The sequence below is a fragment of the Podarcis vaucheri genome, assembly GCF_965113315.1.
Source record: "Podarcis vaucheri genome assembly, chromosome: 11".
NCBI classification, from domain to species: Eukaryota; Metazoa; Chordata; class Lepidosauria; order Squamata; family Lacertidae; genus Podarcis; species Podarcis vaucheri.
Genome location: NC_138749.1, coordinates 55,533,680 through 55,542,358, shown reverse-complemented (window position 1 = coordinate 55,542,358; position 8,679 = coordinate 55,533,680). Strand labels below are relative to the sequence as shown.

At 43.4% G+C, this 8,679-nt stretch overlaps 1 long non-coding RNA gene across 1 annotated transcript in view; it reads right to left on the bottom strand.

Annotated features, from left to right (window-relative positions):
- Positions 1 to 7,584: 7,584 nt before the first annotated feature.
- Positions 7,585 to 8,679, bottom strand: part of LOC309542803 — a 51,802-nt gene continuing 50,707 nt past the window's right edge. Inside the window, exon 2 of the long non-coding RNA XR_014224450.1 lies at positions 7,585 to 7,710. This is a non-coding gene — a long non-coding RNA (uncharacterized lncRNA). The remainder of the gene's footprint in view (positions 7,711 to 8,679) is intronic.

The following is an 8,679-nucleotide window of genomic DNA, read 5'->3' as shown; positions in this document are numbered from 1 at the left end:
CGGTGAAAATCTGTGGTTAAGCATCTCATTGAAGAAAGATGCTTACATTTAAAATAAAAATAAATCTTGAGTTTATCCCAAGCTTTTCCTGTTTAACCTTTCTTGATATTTGGACTGTTGTGGTGTCTTTGGGTATTTGTTTAGCTTAATGTAAGAATGGAGTCTGAGAACCCACCAGGTTGATGAAGGCTCTTTATGCATTGGTAGATAAAGAGGTTTTCTTGAATTATTCAGGCCTCTCAAATATGGAGTCGAAAGGGCTAACAAACAACTTTGTAAGTGCTTTAGAAATGTCAGTATGTCAGCACAATTATAATTGATGTCTGAGTCAGAACATTTAGGATTCCTTATGGAACAGAGTTGTCATGGGTAATCGAGTTGAATATCTGAAAGATGTTCTAGTGGTACCATAGAATAAACGACTCAGATTTCCTCAGGCTTTAATGCAACATTCAAGGGGAGGAGAAACATAATTTATTAAATGCGAATCAGCAGAACAAAGTGCAAGAAGACCAAGTTTAATATCTGTACATTTCTGCCCTTAACATTTCCCTCAGCTCTGACAGCGAGCCATAAATTTAGTTGGGGGGGTGGTTTTACACTTTAAAAGAGTATCATGTCTGCTAAAGGTCTGATAAGATGTTATAAAATGCTCTGCTGCAAAATTGAGAAAAAATGCTTTCTATATCTGTGAGGAGCAACTTCCAAGAAGAAAAACATATGAAAAATTATAGTACAACTTATGTGAGTTGAAAGTTATTTTATGAGCCTCAAACTTTGTACAGTGTGTAATTGTTTGTTTTTCTTTAGCTTTTGAGGGTTCAGCTTGACGTTACATGAAAAGTTGTGCATGAAAATCCCAAAAGTCCATTTCTTTGCCACAAAGCATTGCAATTTGGAATAGAAAAGACACGGGGGCCGCATTTTGTATTGCTTTATTGTGTGGTGTGGTTTTTTTATTAGTGATTGCAAAGCGCTGTGGAAATTTTGACTTGAAGTAACATAAGTGTTTTAATTTAATTAACTAAACAAACCCAACATGCCACTTGGTTTGCATAATGAGAAATCAATTTGCAGAATAGTTATTTAATTTATTTATAAAAGTTACTTATGTACCGCCGCCCATTCATATACATGCTGTATGCGCTAGTTTGCTGTCCAGGTTTGAGGACTGGAATATGGCAACCCTATGCAATGCGCACCCCCTACATTACAGTGCATTTGTGGGTGCCCAAATAATCCCATAATTGTAGCTGCAAGTTTCAAAAAATGGTGGCATCTGATGCTACTATATTTTCGCACATGATTATTTCAACAGCTTTCTAGGGAACAGTTTCCCAGTAATGCTGTCTTTCTGTTTTTGTTGGTGTCTGGGGAGAAGGAACACTGCTCCTGGAAACACTTAGAAGTAGTAAAGAGCTTTCTTCAATATATTTCTTTTCCAGATCCTTTTATCTAAAATAACCTAATTTAACTGACTGGTTACACCAGAAATGTTGTGAGGCTAATTTAAATAAAATAAGCTTCAAAAACACATCTTTATGCTATTTTGTGGAACGCCTCCAATAACTTCTCTGTCTCCTGCTTTTGTAAAATAGCAGGGGGTTCCCCTTCAGTATATTGGTTTTATGTGGCTGGGGGGTGGGATGCACGAAATGGAGATTAAAATAAAATAAAGAACCTTATTCCTACCTCTTCCCCGGGAAGTTGCAATACAATCCACACTTTACTCCTTCCATGAAACTGACTTAACAAACGAGGCATTTTGGTTTGCCCTAAGCATATCTGAAGATGATTTACAACCCAGTAAAATCAAATTATTTGAAATTATGCCGATGATTGCCCCATTGACATAAATATGTAATATCCATCTGACATGGCATTGAATCTGAGCTCTGATCACTGATGTCACTGGGCTTTAATATCATTGCGTGAGGCCTGAAAGGAAATAAATAGTACTAAAAAAGAAAAAAGAAACTTGTGATTCATTATTATTTTTAAAAGTCGGCTATTTTTCGGTTAAACAGCTGAGCCTGCAGTATGTCTCTGTCTGTCTGACCTGCTCATGTATATCATTTATGCAGCCGTGGTTTCAGTCAATCAGTTTAACTGTTGAGGACAAGAACAGGAAGCCCTAGTGACAGCTTCAAGGTAGAAGAAACCAAATTAAATGCTATCCATGTATTCGTTACTTGGCAGTATTGGTCAAACAATGTCACCCACTATATGCTTCGAATATTGCATTCTGTGAGTCAGATGATAAATATTGTGTGTTATTATGTCAGGGTTTTTTAAATAAAAAAATCTGCCCTAAGGCAATTAGAAATGGCATACTTTCCCCACTCTACAATGAACCCCACATTAAGCAGTCACTAAATATACACCTTTAGGCGCCAGGCAAAAATGTTCCTTTTTAACCAGGCCTTTGGTTGACCTGACTGACATCCTAAAAGGTAAAGGAACCCCTGACAGTTAAGTCCAGTCGGGAATGACTCTAGGGTTGCGGCGCTCATCTCACTTTACTGCCCCAGGGAGCCAGCGTTTGTCTGCAGACAGTTTTTCTGGGCCATGTGGCCAGCATGACTAAGCTGCTTCTGGTGAACCAGAGCAGCGCATGGAAACGCTGTTTACCTTCCCGCCGGAGTGGTACCTATTTATCTACTTGCACTTTGACATGCTTTCAAACTGCCAGGTTGGCAGGAGCAGGGACTGAGCAACGAGAGCTCACCCCGTTGCGGGGATTCGAACCACCAACCTTCTGATTGGCAAGCCCTAGGCTCTGTGGTTTAGACCACAGCGCCACCCGCGTCCTATGATTGACATCCTATACCCTTTAAAAACATGGCTCTGCTTGAGGGGTGTTATTGGGTTACTGTTTTTATTTTGATTTTATATACAGTCGTGTCTTGGAAGTCAAATGGAATCCATTCTGGAAGTCCATTCAACTTCCAAAACATTCGAAAACCCAAGCACAGTTTCTGATTGGCTGCAGGAAGCTTAGGTTGCCTACCCCTGGTGTAGAGTAAGTGAACAAGTAAACTCCAAGAATCTCCCCCCAAAATTCCTTCTCAGACCCTAGAAAACAGAAGATTAGCTGGTAGGTCCATACTGCAAAGCAGGATGGATGCTGAACAAAGTCCAGCAACTGGAGGAACGTGTAGCTACGCTCCAAAGAATTAGAGAGCTGGAGCTCTTCTTGGAAGCAACAGAGCACACCGTCTCCACCAGGGAGGAGACAGGGGACTCCCCTGAGAAGGAGGCTAGTTCACCAACACAGGAGCCAGATATATGGAGAAACGTGACTCAAAGAAGTAGGAGGCCCAGGGTTCACTCTGATTGTTTAGAAATACACAATCGCTTTGAGGTCCTCTCCCCTAGCATGGAAGACGAAGAGCAGACTCCATTTGAGGATCTCTCCCTCATTACAGTCGATCAGGTATATGAAGACGAGCAGCAAAGTCAGTCCTCAGGGAATGTGCAGGCGACCTTGGAACGGACAGCTCACGGAAGAACCCCGACCAAACCCAAGAGGAGGCGTGTAGTGGTGATAGGGGATTCCCTACTGAGGGGAACAGAAGCAGTGATCTGTGGGCCTGACAAGATGTCTCGGGAAGTGTGCTGTCTCCCCGGGGCTAAGATCCAAGATGTAACTGAACGACTGCAAGGAATCGTAAAACCCACTGACGAATACCCCTTCCTCTTGGTTCATGTGGGAACCAATGACACTGCAAGCAATAGCCTCCAGAAGATCAAAAGAGACTACGAGGCTCTCGGCAGGAAATTGAAGCAACTAAATGCACAAATTGTCATCTCGTCTGTCCTCCCAGTTGAACGACGTGGCCCAGGGAGAGAGGGGAAAATAGTGGAAGTGAACAGCTGGCTTCGCAAATGGTGTAAACAGGAACGGTTTGGATTCTTAGATCACGGACTGCAGTTTCTTGAAGATGGACTTCTGGCAAGTGATGGGCTGCACCTCACAACGGTTGGGAGAAATGTTTTTGCCAAAAATCTCAGAAACCTCATCAGGAGGGCTTTAAACTGACTAATGTGGGGGAGGGAGACAGTGCTCCTGAAGGTAGGAGTCTATCAATTAATGAAGATGATCATCCAAATGTCATAGACGAAATGGAGCAAACAGCACGCGGACCTAGTGGAGGGAGGAAAAAATCCTTAAATAAGAGACACGGGGGAATGATTAATGGACTTCAATGTCTGTACACTAATGCGCAAAGCATGGGAAATAAACAAGATGAGCTTGAGCTCTTGGTACAGCAAACTAAATATGACATAATAGGCATCACTGAAACCTGGTGGGATAAGTCCCACGACTGGAATGTAATAATGGAGGGATACAATCTATTTCAGAGAAACAGACCAGACAAGAAAGGAGGAGGAGTGGCGTTATATGTCAGGGGTGTGTATACCTGTGAAGAGATCCAAGATTTAGAACCTCAAAGCCAAAGTGAGAGCATTTGGGTCAAAATTAAGGGAGAGAAGAATAACAGAGACCTCATTGTGGGAGTTTACTATAGATCCCCAAGCCAAACGGAGGACATAGATGATGCCTTCCTGGAACAGATGGCCAAGCATGCAAAAGGAAGGGAGATAGTAGTAATGGGGGACTTCAATTACCCGGATATTTGTTGGACGTCAAACTCAGCCAAGAGCATAAGGTCAAACAGATTCCTCACTGGCCTTGCAGACAACTTCATTGTCCAGAAAGTGGGAGAAGCAACAAGAGGAACAGCCATTTTAGACCTGGTCCTAACCAATGTTGATGACCTGGTTAGTGGGGTAGATGTGGAAGGATCATTAGGCGCGAGTGATCATGCTCTTCTGAAGTTTACTATACAGCGGACAGTAGCAGCCAAGCATACTAGGACTCAATTTCTTGACTTTAAGAAAGCCGACTTCATAAAACTTAGGGAAGTGCTGGGTGAGATCCCATGGACAGCAATACTAAAAGGAAAGGGAGTTCATGATGGCTGGGAGTTTGTTAAGACGGAGATAGTAAAAGCACAACGTCAGGCAATACCAATGAGACGAAAACATGGAAGGTGCCTAAAGAAACCAGGGTGGCTATCTAAAGAACTTTTAACTGAATTAAGATTAAAAAAGGATGTGTACAAAAAATGGAAAAGGGGGGAAACCACCAAAGAGGAATTCAAACAAATAGCCAGCACGTGTAGACACAAAGTCAGAAAAGCTAAAGCACAGAATGAACTCAGGCTTGCTAGAGAGGTTAAAAGCAACAAAAAAGGCTTTTATGGGTATGTTCGTAGCAAAAGGAAGAACAAAGAAACAGTGGGGTCACTCAGAGGAGAAGATGGTGAAATGCAAACAGGGGACACAGAAAGGGCTGAACTCCTCAATGCCTTCTTTGCCTCAGTCTTCTCCGATAAAGAAGACAATGCCCGACCTGAAGAATTTGAAGCAAATGATTCAGCAAAGGAAACACAGCCCAGAATAACTAAGGAGATAGTACAAGAATATTTGGCTAGATTAGATGTATTCAAGTCTCCAGGGCCAAATGAACTGCATCCAAGAGTATTAAAAGAACTGGCAGATGTGATCTCAGAACCACTGGCAGTCATCTTTGAGAATTCCTGGAGAACAGGCGAAGTCCCGGCAGACTGGAGGAGGGCAAATGTTGTCCCTATTTTCAAAAAGGGGAAAAGAGAGGACCCAAATAATTACCGCCCAGTCAGTCTGACATCAATAGCAGGGAAGATTCTGGAGCAGATCATTAAGCAAACAGTCTGTGAGCACCTAGAAAGGAATGCTGTGATCACCAATAGTCAGCATGGATTTCTGAAAAATAAGTCATGTCAGACTAACCTGATCTCGTTTTTTGACAGAATTACAAGCCTGGTAGATGAATGGAACGCAGTGGATGTAGCCTACCTTGATTTCAGCAAAGCATTTGACAAGGTGCCCCATGATATTCTTGTAAAGAAGCTGGTAAAATGCGGTCTTGACTATGCTACCACTCAGTGGATTTGTAACTGGCTGACTGACCGAACCCAAAGGGCGCTCATCAATGGTTCCTCTTCATCCTGGAGAAGAGTGACTAGTGGGGTGCCACAGGGTTCTGTCTTGGGCCCGGTCTTATTCAACATCTTTATCAACGACTTGGATGACGGACTCAAGGGCATCCTGATCAAATTTGCAGATGACACCAAACTGGGAGGGGTGGCTAACACCCCAGAGGACAGGATCACACTTCAAAATGACCTTGACAGATTAGAGAACTGGGCAAAAACAAACAAGATGAATTTTAACAGGGAGAAATGTAAAGTATTGCACTTGGGCAAAAAAAATGAGAGGCACAAATACAAGATGGGTGACACCTGGCTTGAGAGCAGTACATGTGAAAAGGATCTAGGAGTCTTGGTTGACCACAAACTTGACATGAGCCAACAGTGTGACGCGGCAGCTAAAAAAGCCAATGCAATTCTGGGCTGCATCAATAGGAGTATAGCATCTAGATCAAGGGAAGTAATAGTGCCACTGTATTCTGCTCTGGTCAGACCACACCTGGAGTACTGTGTCCAGTTCTGGGCACCACAATTCAAGAAGGACACTGACAAACTGGAACGTGTCCAGAAGAGGGCAACCAAAATGGTCAAAGGCCTGGAAACGATGCCTTATGAGGAACGGCTAAGGGAGCTGGGTATGTTTAGCCTGGAGAAGAGGAGGTTAAGGGGTGATATGATAGCCATGTTCAAATATATAAAAGGATGTCGCATAGAGGAGGGAGAAAGGTTGTTTTCTACTGCTCCAGAGAAGCGGACACGGAGCAATGGATCCAAACTACAAGAAAGAAGATTCCACCTAAACATTCGGAAGAACTTCCTGACAGTAAGAGCTGTTCGACAGTGGAATTTGCTGCCAAGGAGTGTGGTGGAGTCTCCTACTTTGGAGGTCTTTAAGCAGAGGCTTGACAACCATATGTCAGGAGTGCTCTGATGGTGTTTCCTGCTTGGCAGGGGGTTGGACTCGATGGCCCTTGTGGTCTCTTCCAACTCTATGATTCTATGATTCTATGATTCTAAGGGAGAATGTGGGGTGGAATGTGGGGTGAACGTTGGGTGGAACATTGGGCAGAATCGTCCTCGGGTTGTAACATCTATTCCTAGAGAGATGCCACCTCTTCTTGCAGGGGGAGGAGGGGTATGACAAATTTGCCTCCCCCCCCCAATAAACAGAGGAAAAGACATTGTTCCGGCTACAAGTGGAATAATTCTTTTCTATTTGACCTTTCTCTAAAAAGGTTTTTCTTAAATGAGCCAGCATGTCAGCACCCTGGAAGCATTTGTGAACAATAGGGAAATTAGAATTTTCTAAGTGATGGATGTTTAACAATTAGGGACCTTACGAAGCAGGTGCGGTAACTTGAAAGGAAAGTATAGGCAGCGACTCTCGAGAATGAATGACTCTGAGAGGTGGATTAATAAAACATGAGCAAAGAGAAAGTGAGTATCCGGGTGGGGAGATGATTTGGGGAAGTGTGGGGAGATGGAGAAAAAGAAAAAGCTCAATGAAGAAAAGGAATATAGCTTAAAAACCATGGACGCAAACTCCCAACTTGCTAAATTCTTATCAACTAGAACCTTCTTTTCATGTTACCATCATCCAGCACCATAGCTTCCTGATACTCTGAATTGTTTTCAGCATGAACTGCTGCTGCAGATGATGATGATTCAATTTCTGAAAAATTCAAAGTGGTTTACTTCATAAGAGAATGCAGTTTTAACATGAAACATCATAATGTTAACAGATTAACAGCCACAGGAAGCATTAGCCTTGGCCAAAAGTCTTGTGGAAGAGGTATATCTTGCAACCTCCTCCAAAAGTGATCAAAAAGAGTGGCTTATCACTTTAGGGAGGGCTTTCTACAATTTCAGTTATGGCTGCCTCCTGGCCTTCATTCTCTGGACTTACAGTGGTGCCTCGCAAGACAAAATTAATTCATTCCGCGAATTTTTTCATCTAGCGAATTTTTCGTCTTGCGAAGCACGAAATCCCTTAGGAATGCATTGAAAATCAATTAATGCGTTCCTATGGTCAAAAAAAAGTCCAAACAAAGCCAAATTTGGTACAACAAGAGTTTATTAAGTGCTGGCGCTGTGGGTAAAAGCCTCAGCGCCTAGGGCTTGCCAATCGAAAGGTCGGCGGTTCGAATCCCCGCGGCGGGGTGCGCTCCCGCTGCTCGGTCCCAGCGCCTGCCAACCTAGCAGTTCGAAAGCACCCCCGGGTGCAAGTAGATAAATAGGTACCGCTTACCAGCGGGAAGGTAAACGGCGTTCCGTGTGCTGCGCTGGCTCGCCAGATGCAGCTTTGTCACGCTGGCCACGTGACCCGGAAGTGTCTCCGGACAGCGCTGGCCCCCGGCCTATAGATGTGAGATGGGCGCACAAACCCCAGAGTCTGTCAAGACTGGCCCGCTCGGGCAGGGGTACCTTTACCTTTACCTTTACCTTTAAAGTCACACATACTGTAAAGAGCATTTCAAAATTCAAACCCAGACATTTTTTTTAAAAAAACAGCAGAGTGGCCCAATGGTCACAGAAAATCATAAAAATGCAGGAAAAAAACCCACAAGCTTCCAGATTCTTGCAAACTCCTCCCCAACACCAAGTCCTTGAATTCCAAACACCCCAACCCAAAATCCAAACC